This window comes from Phalacrocorax aristotelis, chromosome 1 (genome assembly GCF_949628215.1).
Source record: "Phalacrocorax aristotelis chromosome 1, bGulAri2.1, whole genome shotgun sequence".
In the NCBI taxonomy this organism is placed as follows: domain Eukaryota; kingdom Metazoa; phylum Chordata; class Aves; order Suliformes; family Phalacrocoracidae; genus Phalacrocorax; species Phalacrocorax aristotelis.
In genome coordinates, this window is record NC_134276.1 from 69,646,810 (window position 1) to 69,674,514 (window position 27,705).

Below are 27,705 nucleotides of genomic sequence, written 5' to 3' on the forward strand. Positions count from 1 at the left end.
GTTCTCCAACTTTCTTAGAAACTCATGTTGGTTGGTTGTTCATTGACATATGCCATTGCATCATAGTGACTGATTTTATTAACACCTTCTACATTTTCTTCCACACCTCTTACCTCCTGCACTAAACATCTAATCCAAAAATTCTAGTTATCAGCAGCAATCTCCTGTACAATGCCTTTTTGGGGTTTGCTTACTTGAACTTGAATCATTGTCAGTACCAGCATCAAACTTTCCTACAACTCTTGTGTGCCTAATTCACTTCTTGCTGAACAGAAATAAGTCTGGGCTAACATCTTCCTTGACAGAACACCAGCTTCACCAAACCCAAAAAAATCAGAATTTCCAGATCAACCTTCCTGTCTACAACTGTGATATTGTTAAAAAAGAAAAAAAGAAAAAAAATGGAACATGCAAGGTCAAGAAAACAGGGAAGGAAGTCAGGTTTTGTTTGTGTTTCAGTCCTTTGAGCATGTGGGGTATCCTTTTCACAGAATCACAGAACAGTAGGGGTTGGAAGGGACGTCTGGAGATCATCTTGTCTAACCCCCCTGCTTGAGCAGGGACACCCAGAGCAGGGGCACAGGAACGCGTCCAGGTGGGGTTTGGATGTCTCCAGGGAAGGAGACTCCACAGCCTCCCTGGGCAGCCTGTGCCACTGCGCTGGCACCCTCACAGGAAAGAAGTTTTTCCTCATGTTCAGGTGGAACTTCCTGTGTTCCAACTTGTGCCCATTGCCCCTTGGCCTGTCGTTGGGCACCGCTGAAAAGAGTTCAGCCCCATCCTCCTGACACCCACCTTTCAGATATTTAGAAGTATTGATGAAATCCCCCTCAGTCTTTGCTTGTCCAGGCTGAACAAACCCAGGTCTCTCAGCCTTTCCTCATAAGGGAGATGCTCCAGCCCCCTGATCATCTTGGTAGCTCTCTGCTGGACTTGCTTGAGCAATTCCCTGTCCTTCTTAAACTGGGGGGCCCAGAACTGAACACAGTACTCCACGTGTGGCCTCACCAGGGCGGAGTAAGGGGGGGAATAAGACTTTTACACTTTTCACTGCATCAAAGAGAGAAAAAGAGAGAAAGGTGAGGTAGGGGAGAGAGAAAGAGGGAAAGGAAGAGAGAAAGAAAGAAAGAGAGGGAGAGCAGGAGGGATAATGGGGGAAAAAGGGAGGAAGGAAGGCAGGAAGAAAGGAAGTAAGGTAGGAGGAAGGATCTTTTGTGTGGCAGGATAACTCCAAAAGTGAGTTTTTAAGACAGCTCTTAGGAAGTTCCCATGAAAGTTAAAATGCTTGGCAACACTGAGGCACTATTATCTGAATCACAATGCAGCTGCATCTGCAACTTAGAAAAGCCTTGATATTTGCAGCAGCTATAGTTGTCATACCGTGGATGTCAGGGTTGGGTGGAGTGGTCCCCAGTCCCTGTATTCCCAGGCTGTGGGGCTGTTGGTCCTGGGATTGCTTAGATTCCCTTTCTGCCAGGCTCTCACCCCCTGCACACGTTCTTAATTTTCCCTAATAAAAATAATCTAACTCCCCATACCCCGCTGCCCCCATTCCTCATCTGATTGCACCCAACTGCATTAGTTTCCTCTGTCCCACCTCTGTCTGCTGCAGCCAAGCCTGGACCTGCGCAGCTGGCAGCTACCCCGCGCACCTACAATGACAGCTGTAGGGGCTCTGTCCTGTGCTGGCACCCTCCGACACTGTCTGGGTCCTGCAAGGAGAGGTTGGGGTGCTGCAGCAGGGAGGGTGCCCTCCAGCCAGGCCCCCGCTGCCAGGAGCTGTGCTGGAAAACACACGACTCTTGCACAGCCAGGGGCCGTGCTTCATGTGGCCTGATACAAGTGCCTCACATGCTGGAAAAGAAGAAAATTAGAAGGTGGGGAGCTATCAAAACTAATAGCAGGTTTGTTCTGGAAGCACTGGACAGAAGAGGTGTGAAGAAGAAAAGAAAATGCAGGAAAACAAGCTCTTCCCACAGGAGATCAATATTGTTAATATAACTAAGATCTTTGCAAAAGGCAAGGGCACACATTTCCTACATGAGCTGTTGTATTAGCAAGTGCCCCTACTGTTCACATTTAAAAATTGACCTTTTCATCTTTCATTACTGCTACAGAGATCAATAATCTCATGCGTGAGGAGAGACGCTGGTATCTGTAGGATGTCCGGAGGATAAAAAAATAAGGTTGTGGCACTCAGTCCACTGTCTGCCTAAATGTCTCTTTCTGAATGCCCCAAAACAGCCTGCTTAAATTTCTTCTACAGCGCAGAGATTGAAGATAAGGCGAGAACTCATCATCATTCATTCTACATAATTAATCAGCTATGATAAGAGCTTGATGAAGCAACATTTGTAGTAATGCAGACTTTAAAAATAGATTGTATAATGCCCTCCGTGTTTTCAGTTTCAGTCTACATTCATGCGGGATTCATGCAAATCCATAATCATATCCTTTCTTCCCACACACATGTGCTCCTAGGAAGGCTGGCTGATACATACAGAAATAAAACACACGCTCCCATGTAAAGACATGCTTGTGTTGAGGTGTATGCATTAATTTTAAGTATGCTAACAAATATTTACGTTATTTTCAGCATTCTTTTCAGCTGCATGTTTCTATGTGTGCTTACGTACCATACCACCATAACATGTCATGTAATCACAGTGGTATCCGTACATTAAGCTGCAGAGACATGGGATGAACATTGCTGGTGAGAGACACAGAGTACATGTTCAGATGCATCTCCGTTACATAGAAATGTTCTAAATATTTGTGTCCTCCCTGAGTATATCTCACAAAACAATTGCTGCTAAGGCATTTTTAGTCTCTATTTTCCAATGCATTTTAACAGGAAGGGGAAAAAGTAAGCAATGAAAAGAAGGAGCAAAACACAAAAGTAAAACAAGAGATAAAGGAGGGAAGAAAAGAAGTCAAATGTATTTTCAGTCAGCCTCTCCATAACAAAGATTATAATGTGTACAATCATTTTTACCAAAGGAGTCTATGATAATTATAGGTACACTGTCCTACATCTGAAACCTGTCTCATATATATATACACACACATACATATACATATATATCCCTATTTTCATATGTACTTGTACCTATACACATATGTATGTGTTTATATATGGTATATAAATGCCAACCCACCCCCAAAACTTTTGCAAGGGGAAGAGACCAGCAAAGTGGATTCCTGACTGTCTGACAGAGCTGGGGAGCCAGCTTATGTCATTTCTGTCTCTGGTTTGCTCAAAATACAAAGGACAAATTTCTGCTTTACGTGCCACTTCTGCAACCAACGCCTTACAGGCAGATTTACAGCACCACCAACATCAACAATGGCAGAGCGGGGATAAAGTCACTGAAATCGCTGACACAACTCCTCAGCTAGAAAAAGCCCTGCGGTGGCCCAAAAAAAAGAAAAAACCAAACCACCCCAGCCAATTTCTTTCCTCATCATGTCCTAATATACACTGCTGTCATGTCTTGGAAGAAATTCAGGGCTTTCTACTGCAAGAAATAGCAAAAAGGAGGATAAATTGCTTTATCTTTGGCAGAAGTGGAGCAGACCTTCTGTCATATCCCCAAAGCTGCTCCAGGGAGAGGATTTCCTCACGTGGATTCAGGCAATTATTTCACATTGAATGAGGAGCAGAAACGTTTCTGCTTCTGTGACTGAGCCTCCTTGGGGGTCCTCTGCCACCAACAGCCGGGTTCTGCAGCTCCTGGGAGATGGGTCCAGGGGCTGCTGTGGTTTCAGCAGCTGGTGTCTCACTGGGCTGCTGCCTCCCCCAGGTTCATTCCAGAGACATCTCCCTTCCCATGGGTGGAAAGGCGGCAAGCCACCCTTCATCCACATCCCAACCCCAGGACGACAGAAACCGGGACACCAGCAGCTGTATTTCGGACCTTGAGCCCAGCCTGGCCACCTCCTCCTTCCCACAGGGTCCAGCGGCTGGGCTGCTGGGCCTGCCTCCCTCCAAACCCGAGCAGGGGATGTAATCACATCCTGCAGAGCTCCTGCCTGTGGATTAGCGTGCCACCAAGCTTTCCTTTTCTATTAAAAAAATTAACCTTAAAAAGAAAAAAAATAAAACCAAAAAACAATATATATATGTACAAATCCTACTCTCAGGAAAGCTGAGAAGCCTAAAAACAAAGGCTTTCCAAAAAGCACAGACCTCGGCAGAGGCTCAGCGAAATTTTCCATGCTGGGCAGAGGCCTCCCGACCTGGGGGTGGGTGGGAAGGAGCTTCCTGGCAGCCCCCCAGGCACGGGGTGTGGGAGGGACCCATGCTCTCCTTGCAACGCAGCCACCTGGCAGCCACTGCTCCCTTCCAGGTACTGCCGAGGGAGCCCCGCTGCTGGAGCACTGCCACGCCGTGCTGGGCAACAGAAAAAACACATGAAAAGACACCACCCTGTCTGAAAGGTGATTTGTTGCAATTTCTGTTACAATAAATTAAAGGGATGATTGCAGTAAAGTGTTTTGCCTTTCTGCTTAGTTTGTTGGCACAGGTTTCTATAAATGCAATGGGACAACCAAGGATGATTGCCTCCACAGAGCGGCCAATGCTTTTCTCAGCTCTGTGTGGATCCCTTGTAAATTCGTCGTTGTAATTAGTGGCCAAGCACAGCCCTTGTTATCAGTGACAACATCATTAAGTGAGAGACAACTGAACTTTCATCACCAATCTAGTTTTAATTTAGGACACAGAAAAATTGTTTTCCAAACCATCTGCTTATATTTATGGGCATCAGAATTTCAAATTTACTGGAACACACCCGCTGTGAATACTATTTTTTGCAACTTTTTTTTTTCTGGAGAATGAAATAAAACTGGACATGTAAACTATATGGCCTGAAACCACACATCTGTAATTGAAATAAATATTTGGGTGGTTCAGTTCTGCTTAAATGAAACTCACACTGATTGTGATGGTGACAAATACCATTTATCAATCTTTAATACCTCTAAATAGGCATGATCTTCATCTGATTTTTCATGCTAATTTGTAGCTTTGAAAAAGTGGGAACATCTTCACTTAACATTTAATGTTCCCAGGCAGTGGCTGAATCTCAACAGGGATTTTTACCTAAAATACAGTGTCTGACTGACTGCCACCTTACTTTTAAGTGTAATAATTAGTTTCATGGTGTATTGAGAGCACTTGGGGCATAGTTCAGGTGCAGGGGGAGAGTTACTCTACTCTCCCGGAGTAGAAATAAAACAGATTTGGCAAGGTGTGTGGAGTGGCAGGGTTGCCAATATTACCACTAGTAATCTGTGGATGAAAGGCTCCTGCTCAATGCTTTTTTTTTTTTTTTTTTTCCAAATGCGTTTTGCACAAGCTAATCCCACAAAGAAACCAAGTTTTTGGTACGTAGTACTGAAGAGACAGAGAAGCTATTAGGGAGTGTTATATGTAGAATGAGCAAAAGATACTTGCCCCTTTCCCAAGACGTGAGGCTTTGCCGAGGAGGGGTTGTGAGCAGCTCTGTTAGCAGCAACCATTAGAAGAGATTAGGAGAGGCCATTTCTGAAACTGAAGGAGGTGGAAACAGCTTCCCGAAGAGCAAGATGCTTCAGTAGCAGGGATGTGTCTGTGACAGCCATGCCAGGCTTGTCCAACACAGAGGTGTCGGGGGGCGTCTGTAACACCCAGGGCTCTGGAAAAAAAACAGCATATAGCAAAGGCTTCAAACTCATATCAGGAGTGGGAATGGCAGAGACATTGGCTGGATGAGATGCCCCTGTGTGACACAGGTGTAGGTAAGCAGGCATTCCCCTTGCACTGTGCACGTGGGCATTTTTGGTCATTCATCACTGAGAAGAGTCATTCTGACTTAGTGAGCTGTCGGCGTCCGACTCCATCTCAGCACACTCCCCCATATATGCACTGCTGCTCGCTCAAGGCACGGCACTTGGGGAACAGCAAGAGCTACTGGGGTTTGAGCTGAACAGCAAAAGTCACGAAATGCGTGACAATAAAAAATCAACAAAAAGAGAAAAGACAGGCTTTGGAAACAACTAAGCCACTTAAAAGCTGTGTGAGACTCTCAGGGGGAAAAAAGGAAAAAATGTCTTACAGTCCTCAGCAGGGGAGTGGAGAGAGGTTTGTGCTGCTGCTTCTCACAGTGCTGCTCCACTGAGCTCACCTTCATTTAAGGTCAACTTTCCGGTGCTTGAAGTTGCTAATCCTGCTGAATAGTCAGGCCCTGAATGAGCTGCATCCCGAAGGGAGCTGTCAAGCAATACTTACCCACTTAACTGATTAAGACCTGTTCCTAGTTTTTCACTGGTAATTGATGGATCTAGTAGTCTTCCCCATGCAAGATAGATCAATTGACAAGAAAACTATTTAATGACAAAGCTTCTAAATGCTTGTCTAAGTTCTTTCTGTGTTTTAATAGTGGAGACAAGTTATTCAATCAAGCATGGCACTTAGCACAGCAGCATCTAGTTGAAATGTATCAGCCTCGCTGAAGAAAATGCTTCAGGTCATATTGTGGACAGAACATCCAGAGACACATTTAATGTGACAGGCTTAACATCCAGTATCTATGAGTTTGGGTTGGAAGCAAGCTTGCAGAGCTACTCTAAAATGCCAGCTGAGCTCACAAACACATAGCCCTGTTTGTTGGTTTAACCCCCAGGGGCTCTGCTGTGGTTCCAGAAGTGGTGTGAAGGTGCAGATGGGCAGTTGGTGCCTGGTAATAGCCCCGTATTTGTCCTGCAGTTTCTGGCTCCAGGGTCTCAGCTTTGTTTCACATCTACACGAGCATTTCTCTGGTCATACTTTTGTTAGGCAGTGCTTTCTCACAAGGTTTCTGTGTTTTCCCTACCTTTACTAATTGGAAGCACAGTAGATTGCACTCCTGCTGAATAGACTAATTTATTTCTAAGTCACTGCTCTTACACATTTATGAATTGGGCAAGGAGGAGATATTACATTAGTCTGGAAAGTTTTCGACCATTATCTGCCTAATTAATAACCCATTTCATAATTAATTTTGACTGATTTTATACTTTTCGTACCATTTGGGAGTGTACCAAACTTTCCAGCACTCGAAGAGGCAGTGTAAACTTGCACATTTTGCTGAGACTGAGTAGTACTTCATTTCAAGAAGAGCCCATCTGGCCCCTTGTAGTGATGGCTCACTGAGAGAGGAGGTGGTGTAATCTGGTCTGCTTTTAGCTGTTCAGAAACAGAGAGAGAAGGTAAGAAACTGTTTTCTGTGGATTAGATCCTGCTTGTCTCATTCAAGCCGTGTTCTCATTTCAAAACTGAACTTTTCAAGCCAAGGAGGCTGCCGCCTGCATAGGGTTAGGACAGTGGGAGAACCCAGTCTTTTGTGCACCGAGTTATCTGTCCGAGTGTTGTCTTACGTGCATTGAGTTATGAGTTCACTGACAGCAGAATTGCACTGCAGCACCCTGCCCTTGTTTCACAGAAATGGAAGAGTAAAAGCAACCCAGGAGCAAAATCATGCCTGGTCCATGGGATTTTCACCGCTTCTCCTTGTACCTTCTGTATAAAGCAGGTCATGCTTTTCAGTTTTCCATGTTTATGGGTAGTCTGAACTAAAGACCCCAAAATACAGCCTGCTCCAAAGCTGCAAACTGTTAGAAAGCACAGTCTATTGCACTGGTCCGAAACACAACACTCTCTTGCCTTTATCCATCTTTCCCTCTCTTTCCTTTCTGGCACTGGGGTTTGTTAACAGAGACTGTCTCACCTTTTAAGCATTAACATGAAGTTTCTTTGCCTGAAAGACAGGATAAGTCTAGTTAGCATATGATACTGCACTCTTCATACCTGGCTAATTGAAAACAACCATAATTTCCCTGCAAGTTTATCTGACCAAGGAAACCAAATAGTCCCTTTCATGATCCCCCGGCTATGTTACTCATGTGATACAGGACAATAATGGGTCTAGAAAGGACTGCTTTATCACCACTGGTGGGAGGCTCACGCTCCAGCGCAGCCTGCTGCTGTGCCACCATCAAGTTTAGAAGTACTGCGAGTATCACTTAATCAGCCTTCTTACACCAAAGTTTTGTCAGCCACAGATTCCCCACAGAGCACCAGCTGTCTCAGTATTTACTCTGTTTTACAACAAAAAAATTAAGGCTGCCAAAAAATTGCCAGACAACTTCCCGTTTTTGCACATGTTACAAACACCTGCAGCTGTATTCCCTTCAAGGCATGAAAACTCATCTGAGAATGAATTTTGGGTTTGGGAAGACTTTAGGAAAAAAATATAAAACCAATTCTTTTGCTATTTTCGAGGTAAAAGAGGGTGAAAGAGTAAATAAACTGAGCAAACCACATTTCTGTGGTGTGGTTTACTCAGCCTTCTTTGGAGGGGAAAGGAGAAAGGCGATGGTTTGAACACATCTAAGAATATGTAACCCAGTTGGGTGCAGGCAGGTGTGCTCCCCTTCCATCTGCATCTGAGAATATGCAAAGTGAGTGCACTCATCCGCACCTGTTTTTGTAGACACATCCTGACCTTTGAAGCTTGAAATTTGGTATAAAAAATAATCCTTTCTGTGCGGAGCAGGTGTTTGCAAAGTTGCGTACAATTCGTTTGTAAAAGAGTGATTCTGAAAGCTGGGCAGCGGGTGCCAGCCCCATAGAACGGGCTGCAGAGTTACAGCTGCTGGTTCACTCTGAGTGCACGCAGAAACTGCGTGTGTTTGTGTCTCATTACTTATCCTATAGCTGAGATCTAGCACGTCAGCTTCTTACGTTTCAGGGGAAGTCAAGATGATAGTAATGCTGACAGTAACGCATTAATTAACCACCGTCTACTGGGGCTCCCTGTGAACTTCTGAAGTGTGAGATCTCGCTAGAATTACTGTTTGTGTGCAGAGCTGTAGATGCTCAGCCTGTGCACCGAGGGGGTGCAAACAGCCTTGTTCAAGTCATGGTCCTGTTCCCATCCTCCCCTTGTTGACTGTCATTTTGTGTAAGAACCTCTTTTGATGGCTTGAGGCCCCAGTGATTTCAGCTTTCTATCCAGAGTGTTATGGACAAAGCGGGATCCAAGTCATCATGCTTACTAAACCACGAAATCTTCATAATGACACACCTACACTACGATGAGACAAAGGAATGTCTACACTCCTAAGAAATTGCATTCTTCTTTCAGGCTGAGTTTGTTCAACCACACTGTCCCAAATCTTTTATTGGCAATACTGAATGCTTTCCCCATGAGGTCGCTTTTCCATCCATAAGTACTTACAGAGGCTGGCCAAGATGTCATTGAACCCCCTCAGTGATTAGCTGGCAGAGGATGAAATCCCAAAGTCATCAGAGCCAAGCACTGTGATCTCTTTCCTCATCCTCATTTCCACTGGTTTTCAGTCTTGGATCAATTGGTGTCCTTGCTTTGACAGCCTTCAGCATCTCCAGTGCAAATATCAATAACAAACCTCCACATAACACTCCTCAGAGAGGTTTGCTAATGTGGCATTCAGAAGTAAACCCCTTGTCCTACCTTCCTCCTTAAGATGATTTTAGGTTGTTAATTTGTGTAAATATTTTTCCTCTGCTCTTGTATATTATCTAGCCCTATTCATAATGCTTTTTTCCCCCCCAACTTGGGAACACCTTGCTTTTCTAGTTGAACTGATATTCCACAACTCTTAGCGTTTAGAATAGATGAGTAACATGAATCCTAAAGGCTTTCTCTGCAGTCACTTGCAAGGTGCCTTTAATTATCCTGAAAGTGAATGTTGCAACATGACCACACCACCTGCGTGGCCTGGGATCCAGAGCTGTGCTGGCTGCCTGTATGGTACTGGCAAGGCCTTGCTCCACAGCAGCATGCATACATACGCCTTTCTGCAAGACAGGGATTGCTCTGTCCAATGCACGCCGTGCCATGCTGGAGCTCTCCGGGCTACAAGCTGCTATGTCTCAGCGGCACAACACAGCTTTGATCCCAGAATCACTGTTATTATGTTACCCTATTGCACCCTCCAAACTGCTTAGCTAAGCCGAGAAGCCATCTGCAAAATGGCTTGGGTTGGATGACATCTTGCTCCCATATCACCGCTGTGCATCAGGTGGTAGTGCAGGCTTGCTCCCAGCCAGCCCTAGACCTGTCAAGCTTCACTCAGCTGGCCCCAGTTTCAAGCTCCCCAGCTGTGGCTGCTGCAGCGCCCTCATTGGCACTACAACACGGCCACCGCTTGGCTTGTCAACCAGAACTAGATTCCTTCGCTCTGCTACCGGCTGCTCATCTGTGCCCGGGCTGCGGCTCACAGAGCAGGGCGAGACTGCAGGGATGAGCGGAGCTGGGAATATTCCTGCCATGCTGGACAGTATGTTTCCCCCACCACCCAAAGTACCAGCTCCTTTTCCCAGTCTCCTGTCCCAGGGATGGACATTTAAATTGGATTTTAGAAATGATGAAGGCTCCAAAAGGCATGGCTCTCCATGGTGGGGTCTTGCATGCTACATAACTGGAGACTACCCAGTTCCTATGCACTTCTGCAAGGATAATATTTCTTTACCTGCTCAGGTAGAGAAACTGAGCCAATTAAATTGTCAATGTCTCATCCCTGCTTTGAAAAGCTCACTGTGATGATTATCATCAGGACAGCACCTGAAAATAAACCTATTGTTTATCTGCCTGTTGAACACAGGCAGACTACATGAGGGTGAGCCCAGATAAAGAGGGGATTGTTTGGCTTCAAAATCCCAACATGAGAAACAATAGAAGGAATCTGGGGAACTGCCGATGTTCAGCCAAAATGCTTTCTGCCTTAGACAGAGAAGAAGAGAAAGAGAGAGAAGGTGCATAGAGTGGGAAGAATTGCCTTGTTGCTGAGGGTCTCAGGAGCTCTGGCCTCATTTCCCAGCTCTGCTCAGGCTTCTCATCTAACCTTGGTCAAACTCACTTCATCTCTCTGTGCCACCACTCCTCCACTATTACATGGATTCCCTCTCTGTAGCACTACCCCATCTCCCTCTTTCTCTATCCTGTGTCTGCCTCACCTGCCAAGACTGCGAGGTACAGGCTGCCTCTGTTTTCTCACTTCTCTCTGTTTGGATTTGATTGTCCCTGATTTGATTTGTTTCTGTTTGTACTGAATCCAGCAACCTCAAGCAGAGCCTATGGGTGATACCATGACACAAACAAAATGCACAACTGAGTTCTTTAAAGCTTCTGTGTTAAAAAAAAAATCACTTCTCAAATGTTTTGCTTCTTATGAGCCAGTAGTAAATTTTAAGGAAGATTGGCTTATTGTAACAGAGTAATGGGTTTGCTGTAATGCAAACACTAACTGGCAGGTTCCTATGGTGTTATTATATGGATTTTTACATAATGTTTTTAAAGTTGTAAGCCCTGTCTGGTGCATTTAAATGTTTGAACAAAGTCCTATGCTCAGGGACTGTAAACTTGATTTTGCTAACAGTCAGCAGAGCCGTCCACAGGTGAAATTCTGGTGTAAGCAGTAATCCCTGATATATGGCTGTTATCTCCATGAACCGGGTGCCAGTTACCTCACTGACGATAGCTTTCTTCCTGGCAAGATGCAAATTTCCATAAAGTCAAAACATATCAGTCAGAAGATTCATACATTCTCTGCATTAGCGATGTAATTTTGGATAGTTAGGATTCACCTTAGCAGCAAATAAAAATTAATTCAGAACCTAATGTGCATTGGTAAACAAGGGATACAAAAATTAGAAAAACTTATTCTCTTCATTTTCATCCAGAGTGTTTGTTTTCCATTATCAACAAGCTCACTAGCAATAAAACTTGATGGTGTTTCATTAGGGAAAGAGAAGATGTAAATCAGAGTGTGTGGGTACCTACGGTTGTCGCTGAGATTTTATACGCTATTGTTCTGACATACCAGCAACATTTTCCAGCCAATAGCAGCTTTATTTAAGGTGAATTTTATAATGACCTTTGCAATTGGGTAGAGCTGTCACATCTGCCCGGAGACATATGAGTTGTTCTCACAGTAGCCCATGTCCCCCCAGCCAGACCACTTTGGCACCCGTGGTACCTCTGGGCTTCCCCACCATGCCAGGACCCAGCTCCGCGCCCATCGCCGCTCGCTGTTGTGCAGCAGTGGGATCCCAATGGGTGAATGGGGCAGATGTGGCTCTGCAACCTCATGTTTCAAGCTGTTTCCCAGCTGACAGGCAGCAGGTACTTCCAGGCTTACCTCCACCAGGGTAAGAAACAGGGTCTCAAGATTTTGATCTCTGAGGGATTTACCCAGAGTCTTATTTCTCTTATTCTTTATTTAGCACTGTTTAGGTCTCCTCCTACTTTCCTTAGGTCAGCAGGCAGGTGAAGAGCTGAGTATAAAGCCTCACGTTTACATTCACTCTCCATTTTCAGCTGGGGAAATAGTTTCTCAGTGGAAGATTGATCAGACTCATGGCACAGCCAGAGAGGCTGGGCTTGAAACATTGGGCAGAAATCCTGGGAGCACGACCCGAGGAAAACTCCAGAGACTCTGCTATTCAGCTTTTCTCCAGCTGATAAGCAGAGAGACCTGGCTCTATGGTCTACAGTGTTTTATTACTTCTGTCAGGTGGGAAAGGGATCTAAGGGCTGCCATGGCTTTCCAGTCTTGGAGAGAGAACAATACTGTTCACAGGCCTCCTGAGCCAATGGCAAGGGCATCTTCACCAAAGCCACTTTATAGTACTTGTTCTAACACAAACCTTGCCTGAACAACTTAAAAAGAAGAGAGATAAACCAGTCCCTTTTATGTGCTTTATTTATTTATCTATAGATTTGAGATAAGCACTTGGCCAAAACAAGATCTCGCATGGCCCAAATTCAGCGTCTCAAAACAGGAACAGGTGACAATCCACCAATCACCAGTGCTGGAGTCTCCTTGCCAGGTTCATAATTAAATATAGATACACGGTAGATGAAAGCGTGCTACAGTGCTGAGGCAGTTTGCTACCACGGCACTGAGACATGAGAAGCAGCTAGTGCAAAGCCAACTGCAAAGAGTCAGTGAAGCTCATTTGCAAGGGAAATGCAAATACAGAGCTGATTGCATTCCCTTAAATGGGAAAGTGTGTTAAATCTGATAAGCGTGCTCTGAGTGTCTCCTAAGCATGGGCTTGTCTCAGCGCTTAGTTTCTGTTCTTCAGTGGGCAAAGAATGAATGCTGTTCTGAAACCCTGCACAGGTGAGAGACAGCAATTATTTCCCTCTACTTCTTCCACTATCTGCATAAATTAACATCTAGATAGCCTTTATATCTCCAAAGCACTCCACATTTATTAACTAATTAATGCTCGCTATATCCCTCTGTAAAAGAAAAAATTATCCTCATTTTGCTAATGTTGAAATTCAGGTAGGAAGATTAAGTGCCTAGGAGTGAATCCAGCTAAGCAGTTTAGTCACTGAAGTCAAAAGGACTAAAAATTAATCATATGTTAAGAGCTTCGGTGGACTGGGACCTGGGTCTTGCACAACATCGAGCACCTTGTAGGATCAGGCGCACCCAAAGCCACAGAGGCATCAAGTAGGAGAACCTGACATGAAATTGCTCTCTAGGAGCTCAGATCTCAGTCCAGTGCATGAAACCAACATACGGTTTCTAAAAGAAACTGAAAATGAGCTGTCTTCAGAAATATATGGTCGTATAGGGTAGATATCAGAAAACGTACATGGAACAAAAAGGCATTACCCACATATAAATGGTGCATGTTTTCTTCGCCACCGCCTTTCCAATAGTGTAATACACAAGCCTGGCACTTTCTAAAACCACACTTCTCTCCGTCATAACCTGCAGTGCCTATGGCAGAAAACATGAACTGCCTGTTACGTACATGAACACGAACCTGCCTGTTACGTACAGCTCTTGACAAAAATCACCACATCTCCTCACACTTCTGAAAACAAAGAGGCTCTTCTTCTGGAATTTTGAAATCAGTTTTCCTGGCTTCATTACCAGCAATGTTTCCTGGCTGAAACATTAACAGCCAACAGATCTGACAGTCCTCTCAGGAAAAAATTCATTGCAAAAAGGCTCTAGAGGAGCCATGCAGACAAGTGGGGTTTGATTACCTTCATTTGCATATGTGCAGAAGAACGTTTTTAGAGGCAAAGAGGGCAGAGCTGGACCTGAATCTTTAGCAAGTGCCAGTTCTATCAAGTTCAAGTGCAGGACTAAGCCCAGATCAGATACCCAACAAAATTTACATACCATGTTCCCAGGGCTGCTTGAATATGCCTTTCTCTTACAGATTTGCTGCGCTTTACTGATATTGCACAAGATTGCAAGGTACTCTTGCAAGCAGCCCTCAAATGCTCATATTAAACATGATCTTGATAAAGAGGGGCCTTATTTGGGAATAATTATTCATCAGCACCTGAATATGTTGAGTGGGGCATTGGGGCATTTTCCTTTTCTAAAGAAACAGCTCTTTTGTTGACAGAAAATAAACTGTGAGCCCCAGAACAGGCTGGTCTATTGTAGAGTTCCCAAAATTAGGCTAAACGGCTGGTGACTCATTGTTGGGATATTAATCAGAGCAAGATAAATGTGTGTGCAAAGCAAGGGACATGGCTTATCTGATTGGGTTATTGATTGATTTTGGATTAATTTATGAAGGAGACAGGTGTTGATGGGGGTGAGAGCATAGTTAGAGAAAAGAGTAAGAGCTCAGCGCAGCCCACCGCTTCTGGTGTTGATAAGCTAAAAGGAAAAAAAGGCCTGCAAAGGCAGAGGAGGGGTAAAGGAAACAGCAGGGCAGGGCAGCTTGTGCAAGCCTGGTGATCGCGGGAGGCAGCCTTTGCCTGTGCAGACAATAAAACGTCGTGCCTGTGAGGGGTGCAAGGGTCAGCGACAGGGAAACCTGGGACCAGGCAAGCCTTGTGTAAGGAGACCTTTTTTCCCCTGTGCCTACTCTGTGCCAGCCAGGCTGCCATGCCTGCTGGCAAAAGAAGCAGATATTACTATTAAACAACCGAATCCCAGAGAATCGGATACAGTGGATCAGACTTCACCTGTCTCTCCTTTTCATGTGCTGCAAAACTGTCAAGCTTATCAGTTACGAGTAAGATGGAGTGAAGGCTGGGCAAGCAGTGAAGTGTGGAAGGAGGAAGCCACAGCCGGTCACAGGGGAAGGAAGCGAGCGACAGAGGGAAGGGCTGGTCCCTGTGGAGGCACATCAAAGCTGCTCTCCTTGGCCTTGGTGAAGCCACCCACTACCGTGATGAGGGCTGTAGAAAACACCAAGGCGGAGAGAGAGCACAGAGATAATAACTTTTTGCAGCTCCTGATGAAGTTTGGAAGAAAATTAGTGGAAAGCATAAATATTCTTCTTTCAAAAAGACTGATTAACTTGAGCACTTTGGGGTACTGTAGAATTTCTCTCCCAATTACAGATGCACTAGATAGGCATGGCATGAAGGCGATCTTTGTTATTTAGCACACATCTCCACAGTGCAGCTATTGATGTGTTCTCCCCCTCTGAACTATGTAGCACTTATTTTTCACATGAGTAAACTAGCTTTAATATTGGCTTAGAGTGTAGATAAATACACTGAGTGTATAGATTTCTCTCCATCCCTGTAATACTGCATGCATCTCTGGCCTGGATCTCTGGCTTTTCACACTGGTAGCCCATCTCTAATATTGATTTGGAACCTAGATAGATAGTACACACAGTATGGATTTATTTCCATCTTTGTTGAATCTCTGTTGGTTTGGAAAGCAGGTAATCTGCAAGAATGAATTTCTCACATAACATTGCGTTCTGTACATACAGAGTGAGAAAATAATATGAGTGTCTTCTAGGGCGCTAAGTAACTTCCCTTACGCTGACTGTAACTCCTCCTCCACAGCATCTGATGTCTGCAGCTGTTTCAGTGAAATGGCTGTGCCCTGCTACAGCAGGGCACTTTCACAGTGAGACATCCCATCTGTCTTCCTTTCCTACAGCACTGCAAGTCTTCCTTTGCTTGAATACCCGTTGCTGAGCCTGCCTTCCGTCTGCTGCTGCACACTCTTAACTGGGGATGTTGTAAAAATGTCAGGCTGCTGGGGTTTGGGTTTGCTTTTTTTTTCTAATGGCTTGGAGGTGGCATTTGGTTTTTACTGAATGGTGGGACATAGTCTATGACAGCTGGTGTCTGTGAAGCTTGCAAGAATGTGGTACCATCGAGCAAACCAGTGTGTCCACGTCGTACCGTGCAGACCTGGGTGGTGGTGCAAGTTCAGGTCCTCAGCACAGGACAGCCGGCGCTGCGTGGCACTGCACCTCGGTGAGGGTGTTCTCCCCAGAACAACATGAAACATGATGGTCATGGTTCCACATCAAACCACGGCTGTATGCTCACAGCCTGAGCTCGCTGGGTCAAGGCATGTTCAGTGAAGTCTTTAGCAGATTTGCTTACCTAGCATAGGCAATTCCTGAGAGCCAGGAGCTTTGAATACACAGGCAATAACCTCAACATTTTGTGAGATCCCTGTTATTAGCATAAAGATTAAATTCTCTAGCTGTATTTTCACAGTCATGTTGGATTTGGTGTTTGCCAGTGTAAGAAGGCACCAAGATGTGCAGCACACAGGCAGCTCTGGGTGGAACCCGTCTGCCCACCTCAGCAGGCCACCCAGCACAGCTGCTGGAGGGGAACAGGCACTCGTAGGGCCTCTTTCATCCCTCCATGAGGGGAATATCTAAAGCAAGTGAGGCGACTTGTGTCCCTGATGTGTTTATAATATAGGGTGACCAGATCACATGCAGATGTCTGTGGTATGGCCATTTGATGAATCCTGCTGACTAATGGTCAGGCTCCTGCTGTTGCTAAGCAAATAAGGCATGTACAAGGGCTAGTCACTTTGTCTGCCATGTCATTTCTCCAGTATGACTGTGTACAGTACCAGCCACCACAATAACTGAGGTGAACTATTAGTAAGCCTTAACACTCATCCTGTGTTAAGACTTGTTCTGTGTTCACTTGTTTTTGGTCTACAGAACATTTTCCACATGTCCATTTCATTATCAGCCATGCTGTTTGTAATCCACGTGCTTACTTTAATAGGATTTAGTTGTCAGATAGGATTCCTCTTAATTTATAGTCAGTATTAACTTCGTTAACATCTTGCTGGTTTTTTGTTAGCTTCATCAAAATTGCTTAAGGGTTGGTGTAGGTTTGGACTCTTGGTGAGGACCCCTACATTTTGGAGTCTCCATGTAGGTGGCTGGCCACGTGAAGGTACCATTGCCGTCAGTGGCAGTCTAGGCCTCTCCAGAAGTCTATTACTAAATACAAGTGTCTAATGCTGTTGAAAGCACATGGATGGATAGAAAATGTGGGGCTGGGAGATATCACACAGGGCTGCTGAAGAGCTGTGCTTTTTTGGAGCAGCAGCTGGAGATGCTGGGAGAGCCCGGTGCTTCTAAAATGGCACAAAACCCTGATGTATGCCAGGACATCTATTCCCTAGCAGCCAGCTGGTGATGCCCTGGATGTGGTCTCAGCAGAGAATACCACCTTCACAGCGACAGACCTCTAGGTAGCACCAGGTACCCTTCATCCAGGTCTTCATCTTCTGGTTTTTTTTGCTATTTTTGTGCCGCATTTAGGGGATGCTATCCAGAGCCTTTATTTGTCAGTGAGATCAAAAGCATAATCACATCACTTTCTGTTAAAAAAGCCCTACTTATGCAAATAGTTGTCAGGGAGGGGTGGTTTTTTTGCCTTCATATATATATGTATTTGTTATATGACTGCATATGAGGCTCACTTTTCATCCCAGGTCACCAAACCTCACAAGGCTGGTCATAACTTCAGCCTAATGTCATCAAACCTTCATTTCCTGTCTATAGCTGCTCTTATACTGAAGTTTAATAGGGGCTTTTATGAAATTTTTGAACACAATGGAGATAAAAATAGGCAAAGCACAGGATGTTCATCAGGACTTCTTTGTAGAAGAGCCTGAAGCTGCTCCCTCTCTCTGGATCCCCATTGTTTCCTAACTTTACCCCTTCAGGGGGAGATGTATCCTTAGCCAATTGATGAGAGGGAAAGCATGCTGCTAGAGGAAGTCCCTTACTGTGATTTCTCTGCATGAAAAATATGTTTCGTTCACTGTGATCCTTAGCTTTCATGGAATGGAATAAGGATAGGATTATAAAATCCACCTGTTTTCAACTCTCTTTTGCTAGAGGGGTGACATACGGGAAACCTCTCTGCTATCTATATATGAATGCCAAAAATATCTAGGTCATAATAAGCTCCTGATTATATCTCTATCCATTCCCTGAGAGTTAAAATTTATCTTACTTTACTTCATGTCCAAAGTTTTTGCCTGGGGTAGTTTTTGATAAATTTAAGCAAAATTCCCTTAAATAAAACTGTAGTTGAACTCATTTTGCTTAATTAGCACCTTTTTTTTTTTATCATCAGGGAATAAGAGCAGAATGCGAAGAGACTGCTTTAATAGATTGGAAATTATGAGCATTTTATACTGTGGAATAGGACTTTGTGCAACTACAACTAGCAGGCTTAACAGCTCAAACTCTCATGGCATTGAACACTGAGAAGGCTGTTAAATTATTAAGCTTAGTGTCAACTGGCAAGTACGTTCAGTGGCTGAAACCTTACCAAACCTCACGGCAGTGGACAGCAGACAGTATAATGAACAGGACAAAGAGAAATTAGGATTTTGTAAAAGATTTGTTCTTCAGTTCATCTCTCAAACTGAAAGATTTAAAAACAGCAGCTATGAACCATGAGCCAAAATTAAAACTTTTTAAAATTTCTCTTGCAGAAGCAAAGGATAACAATTATCACTTCAGGCTGAAGGAAAGCATATCAAATCTATTTCCAGCATTTTCATCCCCTATGAAATGAAGGGCAAAGTACAGACAGAATTCAAAACGCAGGGAAGGAAGTAAAGAATGTAGTGCTTGTTTTATACAAAAGCTCAGTGGATAAATATAAATTGAGCCAGAGGCTGACAAGGAGAGAAAGATGAATGGAGTGGAGGTCAGGGCATTCATCTGGGACTTGTAATACCAGGGCATCAGTTCCTACCCCAATAACCTTTTAGGGATGAAGAGGAGTGGCACTGACAGGAGCATCCTTATATTACACAGGGTGCTCAGGCACTCCGGGGAGGTAAGAAATTTAGGTTCAGATCCACTCTGGTTGTGACAGGAAGAAGAACTGGATTTCATGTATTCTAGGGATTGCTTTAATCTCCAGACTTTGGGCAAAACACGGGAACACGAGCAGTGATACTTTCTTCTCTGTCACGGTTTCACGCATGCAAAACACCATTTTTCAGTATAACCTGTTCAGCTGGTTCAAAAAGCCTAGGTGTTAATATTTACTAAAATGTTAACTTTATGTATGGACTTTCCAAAATGGAAAATATTTCTGGGTGTTGTAGATAGAGGTAGTGAAACATTCAGACTATGATAATGAAGAAACGTTGATGGCATGCACACCCGCTTCCGAGAGTCAGCTAAAAGGGTGTAGGTGGGGGTAGATTATGCCAGTTGAATTTGGGCCTACTTTTAAAATATTGGATTTCTGCAAAATCAGGTGAGAAAATGTTTCATTTACATGGTAGAAAAATATGCTTTCCCTAGTTTCCTGTGTATTAGAGACTCTAGATCCTATCACATCACATCTCCAACCCTACTAAGAGATTGCCCCCACCTGGTGCCTCAGTGTGGTCTCCGTGAGCTGCCACCATTCCTCTTGGCTCTTTGCACTTGTGACCAGGAATAACTTGGATTAGCATCTTAAAGCACTACCACCCTACTACCAAGAAGCAGCCCGTGAATCTCAGTAATGTTGCATTTTCTACACTCACAGCTGGTCAAGGTCAAGGTGTCCTAAATGTTTACAGGAGATCGCTGATGAATGGAGAGCTGTTCAGACATGCTGAATTGCAGATAGCTACTTTAACTGACTTAATTAGAATAGGCTCAGTATAAATGCTGCGTGAAGATGAATTTTGTTTCTGCTAGCAGCTAAGTGGTCTTTATCTAGAGGCTAAATAGGCTGGAAAAAAATTGAGGTATGGACAAACTTCAAATAAATCATAAAAGGAAGGTGAATGAATGGAGAACTGAGTGCTTGATTGAAATACACACGGTGTTTCGACAGTATACGTATATACTGTGCACTCCTATGGTAGTGTCAATTTTCCAGGTCAGGCGGAAAGAGTTATGAGAGAGTTTGACCCAGTTATTGCTGAGACCCTCTGAGGCAATTCAGTATTGGATTACTGCTAGTAAAGGGCATGCAGAACATAACACAATCTTTCTGCTAATTGCCGTGAGCCTGCAAAAGCAATTTTTTTTACCATAATAGAGAAAACCAAGTGTTATTCAGGACTTTTGGATTCTACTCAAGATTCTACTCAAGAGCAGAAGAGGCCAGTAATAAATACAGATTCATTTCCAGAAACGCAATAAATATGGAGGTATGCTCTGCTTTTCCCATCAGACGTATTTTAGAATAGGTTATATACTGTAAACAAAAGGAAATAAGAGTATTTTAGTATTCTTCAAAGACACACCTGGAATTTATCAGTCAGTTGTAAATGTCATGTTGTGGTTTCTTTTTCCTCCCTTCCACCCAGATAGCACAAATCCCTGACAACACCCCCTTACCCCCACCCACAAAAATAAGAAGAGTGCTGAGAGGGGCATGGTGGGGTCTTTGTTCTGAATGATGCTGCAGTGGCTTCCTTTCATTTCTTCCTGGAATACAGAAAGATGAATCCTTTGTTAGAGCAGCAGGGTGCAATTTCACTGCATCCCTAAATTTTTATGGAGACCACATCTGTCTTTTATGTTTTGTCACTGCAGGAGAAGCTGTCCTATTTCAGTTCTTCCTTCCAGAAAGAAAGGGGCCGTGCCCTGTAGCAAACTATTACATGGGAAGATCCTGTTCTGAATGCAGACTTCCTCTTTTATGACAAATTATTCCTGTCTACTCTACCAAGGACACAGAAATGCTGGAGAGATGCTTGACAGCATTCATCTTACCTAACCTGAGGCATCTGCCAGGTAGATGTCTCCACCTAAGCTAGACTAGGGCTCCCTTGCTAGACTAATGGATAGAAACATGCATTTCTAGTTCGTGAGTCATCTGATCTGGTTTGGATGATTACCTTAGGACAAGATGAATCACAAGGCAGAAGGGCTCATTTCTCTCTGCTGATAAGAAAAGAGTGGCTTAGGAGAGTTGCTCTGATGGAGACATCTCCTTTGTAGATGCCTACATTTAGGTGAGGTGGATTGTACCCTCTGAATCAGAAAGATCAGGAATTAGTGTCTGGCAGTAGTTCCGTAAAATATCAAGGTCAACCCACTTTGCTGAAACCATTTAGACAGTTTGGCAGTGGTTGCTGGGGTTCCATCAAAAATTTTCTGGCAGGGTAAGGCTCTGCTTTTTCTGTGTGTATTATTCCAAACAGGAGAAGAGTTAGCCTACTAACTAAGCTTCCAGGATAAAAAGGGTTATTTCTTCAGTGCTGAGGTTAATCTATTGCTCTGTGATTTTTAAGGAAATCTTGAAGCTTAAATGCTATAATGAAAACCTGCAAGAAGATCACGCCAATAAAAACCACACAAAAAAAAATTAATTTATGTAGCTTTATTCCCGAAAGTCTACCTGTACCTCTCAAATCATTAGTGCAGAAGAAAGCATTACAATTTTTCCTTGCTCTGTCTTAAAGACTGTCATTTTGATGTAATTTTATTACTGGGTTCTACAAATTGCTGCTACTTACTTTAAATATCAAGTTAACTCGGAGGCATTGCAGCTTTTGCAAAAAATGCAGGATCACAATATTGCTGGGAGGTCCTGCCTCAGCTGCAAGGTGCCTGGGAATTTTCAATAAAACAGGGTAATTCCTCCCACCTCACCTTTTATATGAGATAAGCCTCTGGGAAGTAGCCACTTGACCAACCGGGAGCAGGTACCACTGGTGTTACTCAAGTATTAGCTGCGTATTAACCATCCTTTAACAAAAAGGATAAACCAGAACTGCATGACAAGCCAGCACTTGGAGAGATCAAGAGGGTGCGATCTAAACAGCATGATTCAAAACAGCTGTTTTCTGCTCTTTGAACATATGCATAGAGAGAAATATTGCTCCTCAGTTCCCGTACATCACTGGGGAAGGACTGTGAGAGCACACACAGAGTGGCCCTGGAACGTGTATGCTTGAGGGGAAGAGTCCTAATTCAGCTTACTGTAACATAACATAATTTACCGAAGTAGTCACCATTCAGATCACAGCATTTAGATTTGTGGCTCTTGGTAAATTCTGCAATAGGTGCAAAACTGAGCTGGGAATAGGAAATGCAGGGATCTGTGAGAGCACATTAATGCAGTGGGGAAATCAGTACTAGGGAAAACGTTATTTCTAAATGTACAGCTTTCATGGGCATTCAAAGACATCAAAGACTTATCTCTGATTCTGAAAACATATTGGGATTAAAATAACATTGAGCTAAATTAATATTATTGGTGTTAATAATTGTAATAAAACAAAAAAGGAGACAAATCCCTCTGTTCTAAATTTATTCAGCTGTCTTTGAAAGATGCATGCGCCCTTATTAAATCAAATTTATTCCATTTTCTCATCAATTTTGCTTCTGTTGTTTGCCCACTTGTTTTCTTTAAGAAAATTTCTGGCATTCCTATTTAAAATCATGTGGCCAACTGCATCGTGTATCCAGCTGACACAAATGCTTATGAATTGCCTATGATAAATTCACCGAGCATGTAGGACACCCAGATATTACATGAGAAAACTATTTTCATTCTTTGTGTAAAGGAGTCGCTATACAAAATATTTTTAATGAGGCATTGTCCAGTTGTATATATCCTTAGATGAAGCATCATTAAAAGACGCTGTAATGGTTAAAGACTCTGCTACATTAAGAACTTTTTAGAACTGTGAAGCTAGTATTGGAAAGGCAGTGAAATTGAAGTTTCAGTCCCATACATGGACCTAACCAATATTCTTAACACCAGGGAGCCTGCCCCTCAAAAACTCCTCCCAGTGAACCGTCCTTGGCCGACCACATGCAACACCTCTTCCAAGTGACAGGTGCCTGCCACAAAATGCCTTCTCCTGCGGTTTAAACAAAGAGGTACGGGCTGCTTTGTATCAGACAGATATGGGATACTGGCTGAGCACAGTTATCTCCATTTCTGCATGATGCCTGTTGACAGCACAGCACAGCACTTGTCATGTCACGGCTGTCACATAGGTTCCCTGTGCATTCAGAGCCCCCCTTCCAACATACATGCATTCAACTCATCTGTGCTTAATCATTCCGCACAACCCCCTCCCCCTCCCTTATCCACTTCCTGAAAAACCTTAAATATGTACTCTCAGCCTGTGAACTCTGGTACTAGCCTCAGTCACTCACTCATACAAGTTAAATGAACTATGAATAGAAGGTAAGTGGGAGGTAATAGGATGGAATTAATGTCGTTTTGGTGGATCTGGATTTCCAGGCATCAAACCTGTGTTTTAGTCTCTAATGCCCTAGTGGGCACAAATATTGTGTTACTGCTTAAGACAAATACAACAGGAAGACATGTTACTATTAAGTCTTTTTAAAATCCAAACCAATTCATTTAATAGATAAAACAATTCAACTGCTTCTCAACTCTGAAAAAGCCATACAACGCATTGCATCTGATCCTGATTTATTGGTATTCATGCTTCCCAATGTGTGTGGAGTCCTTTTGGCAGGAGCTGACGTTCTCTCATCTGTTGTATCCTGATACACATCTGCTCAGAAGTGTCACATGTAGGTCAGGCACAGCCAGAGCCACAGACAAATGGTACGAAGGCAGATGGTTACCAACTGCATTCTGGGCAAGGTTTTGGCTGAACAAGGTAATCACTTGCTCAGCTCTCAAACGTATTTCCCAATTTCCCTGGGTTTTTTCCCACCTTTTTTTTTTTTTTAATGGTGGTAAAATCTGGACAAGGAAGATTTCTCTACTGTGTGCTGCAACTTGTCATTGCCAACAACCTTTGTTATTTACCAGAGCTTTAGCAGCATCATGTAATTTAGCTATAAATTGTTCACATATCACTTTTCAGAGAGGTCACAAAGGGGGCCATTTTTTGATAAAGAAGAATTGGATGGAACCCTTCCACCCTGATTTCTAGTGTAAATGTTAAACCCATCACTCACACCTAATCCGAAATTAATAACATAGTCTAGCAATACCACTGCTGGAGTTCACCTCTCTGTTGCTTCCCATGTTTTATTATCTTGACGGTTTTTCTTCACAGCAACCTAATAGGTTACCCCAAAACACCAGATCATGCTTCTATTTTAAATGCAGAATGAGTTGTGACTAAATATACTAATTTTAAATTACTGAATAACCTGAATATGAAGGTTGTTTTATTTCAGTTAGGATGCTGCCTGAGGTTTTGGTGTTTTGGGATTTCTTTCCGGTGTCTACGTGATATGTTTAACAATACTAATGATGAACTGATAATTATATCTTGGGCTATTGTGTGATGTCTAAAATGTGATGGGTGTTTACCATGTAAATCTTGAGTACAATTCTGTATCAACTAGTGATTATTCAGCTTCATGAAAGGCTACTACAATTAAATGATCAATCATATGCGAGGATTAATACTAGTTTCATGGTCATTGTCCTTTTCTCCAGAGTCACCTGTACTGAGTGAATAAACTGGTAGAAAATCATTTCCTCTCTCCCCTTATAAAAATAACTTCAATTTTGTTGATATGTGATGTGCTATTGAAATAATATTTCAGATTAATATTTATAGGCATTTCCGTTCTGTACACATACGTTGATTGGGTTCATCTGCACTGTGCAGGCATGCACATTTCTTGTTAGCTAATGAAAATAGTAATTATAATAGCAGTACTAATACTGCTCTTCTTTGTAAGGCATGTCGATATCTCTGGGTGAAAAATGCCATAGAAGAAGTAGGTAATATATAGTTGCATCATCTATATTGTGGCATATAGGTTACTATGTTGTTAGGTGATGTTTACAATGTTGTAAACACGGTTGTTATATGATGTTATTACAACAATAACAATACCTTATTTCGATGATTTTTTAAAAATTTGAGCTCCTTAGATATAGTAATACTCTGGATACTTTTTGCTCTTTCTTTTGTTTAAATGCACAGAACCAAAGTGTGCAGACAAGTCAGGCTTATATGAGAGGATGCCATTATTTACATATTCACTTATTTTCCCATTCAGAGTGTGAGTGCAACTGATTGGACTCAAGCCTTAGATTTCAGATTTCCAAACCGTGTGATGACAGGAGGCGTGGTTCAGCCAAAATTCCTCTCTACTTGGTTGCCATTTTGCCTGTGCAACACGTGCAGGTCCTGTGCCCTGCACTAGTTCCAGTTACTTCGATGTGCTGAAAATTGTCTGCCATTTTTGCACCACTACTAGATGCCAGGAGATGTGCTATTTAATTGTCATGATTAGGACTACATCTGACTGTGTTACTCAAGAAAAGTCAACCTCCTACTAAACATCAGCACACAGCTAACCACCCCTTTACAAAAATCTCTTCTCCAGTGAAGTACCCCAAATTGGTAAGCACTAGCTGAAAAGATGCTCATCTGCTCCATGAGTGCCCCTGTAAGCAGCCAATGTTACTGTGAATGGTATTTTTGATATGTTGCAATCACATTGTGCAATCAGATATTTTGTGAAATGGCTGTTGTATGATATGACTGCAACACATACATACATAATTGGACTCTCTGAGAGGAGACACACTGACAGGACACATACTGAGAAAACTGAAAGGTCTGTGTATGACTCCAGATTTCCTGAAGAACTAAAATGATTGAAAAAGTGTTCTTTTTTCTTTCTTTTGGCAGCTTATTCAGAATGATGAGACACCCAGTATCTAAAGCCAAATGGCTTCTGCTTAATGATGGCAGAGACACAGGGAAAAAGTATTGGACTCATTGAAGTCTACAGGATTTTGGCCTTTGATTTCAATAGGCGAGAAATCAGTCAGCGATTTCTAAGGGGCATAGAGGACTACAAGCTACAGAGGACTGGAAACTATGCTCAGGATGATCGGACATTGCATGTGCACTTACAGAACAGAACCTGAAGAACTTCAGTGACATGCAAGACATCTGCAATATTTAAGAGCAAGAAGAAGCCAATACATAACTGAGCAAAAAAGCAGAGAAATTATCCAGTTTCCACATAGCTAATAGAAAATATATTTTTTTCTTTCACTGTTCTTTTGTGCAAATGCCTGTATGATCTGCACGCAGCAGATGCACAAAGGCAATTGCATGCCAGATGTATGTGTATGGCTCCAAGGTCCTGACAAACCAGCAGTCTGGACTGGGAACCTGGCTGGAAAGTGCCATCAGGCCCATTTAGGTGTTAGGTACCACGGTCTCATCCTGACACACCACCAAGGTGTGGTCGAAGGCACTCCCACGTCCGTCCATTTGGATGCAGCCAGATTTCACTCTTTGATCAGTTTGTGGGGACACTGCATGCTCAGGGTGCTGCTGTCTAAGCAAGTTGCCAATTAGCTAATATTCCCAGAGACAGGTTGCAATCTTGCCCATTCACTTGGGACTCAAAAGGATTCTCCAGGAAGAACAGATCCCATTTATGATTTTCCTCAATGATATTAAGAGAGGAGCTGGCTTTCTGTGTCTGGTCTGACGTCTGAGGATGTGCTAACTGGGGACAGCAGGACACTGCATCAGACCTGCTGTGGACTAGTGTGAAAAGTTGGGGCAAAGTGACAATTCATTAAATTGGTGTTGCCTCCCCTTCCAAAGATGAGCAAGAAGATTAACAGCTGTGTTTGTGAGGTGCTTTGAAATCTGGAGATTAAATTTATATGCCTAAAGTCATGTGCAGTGCTAAATACTATTATTGTCTTCTGAAATTAGAAACACCTTCCAAACGGTTTCAAACTGTTCTCCCACATAGTCAAATAAAGGAAATTAATCTTGGCCACAATTAACTTTCTATCTGCATTTCTCAACCTGCTCCATCTGCTACTTCATCTGACCTGTTCCTACACTTCACTGATCAAATGTGGTTGCGAGCTTATCCATCATCTTACAGCATAATGAAGTGTAAACATTTTCTGCATCAATCTATCACGTGAGCTATGGCTATGGAGTTCAAAAGATTGCATCCAAGACCAATTTAAACTTTAATCACAACCATGCTGAATGATGGGCTACTTGCCATTAGCAGATATATTTGCCCTTTGCTGCTGGACATTCTCAATGAGCCCAGAAAATCTATAATTGGAATAAACATTTGGAATTGACCAGAATTAAAAAAAATATATTAAAAAAACCCCAAATGACAACCCAAATCATTTTTCCCACATGACCTTGTTTAATAGCTATCCTTAACATCTAGATTGCTATTTGGGGTGAGTACAAGGGAAAACAGGACAGCAAAATGATGTCAATGACATGAAAGCAGATGCTGGAAGCAAAGATGCAAGACTAAAGATCATTATACCAGAGGTATTGCCTGTATCATTCAATTTTGTCTCATATTGTCCATTGTTACATAAAGACTATTTCAAAACAGCCTGCAAAAAAAGCAATCATACACCATTTCATGCACACAGCTGAAGCCATCAAGCAGCAACATAGCACTGGTACACTAAAGCCAAAACC